Source organism: Alligator sinensis, unplaced genomic scaffold (genome assembly GCF_000455745.1).
Source record: "Alligator sinensis unplaced genomic scaffold, ASM45574v1 scaffold428_1, whole genome shotgun sequence".
Lineage (NCBI taxonomy): Eukaryota > Metazoa > Chordata > Crocodylia > Alligatoridae > Alligator > Alligator sinensis.
Window position 1 is genome coordinate 160678 of NW_005841919.1, and position 227 is coordinate 160904.

The window sequence follows — 227 nt, forward strand, 5'->3', positions numbered from 1 at the left end:
GGGACAAGCCGGCCCGGGGCGGGCCCCCGCCGCTGTGCAGCTGCCCCCACACGCCCGCCAGCCCGGGGTGGGCAGGGGGCAGACGCGGCGCACTGCTAGGCCTGGGGGAGACGGGAAAGGGACCGTCCCGGCCGGCGCAGGAGGAACCAGCTGGGCCCCAGCCAGGCGCCCTCCCGCCCGCAAAATGGCGCGCTGTGCCCCAGCCCGGCCCGGCCCACACCTCCCGC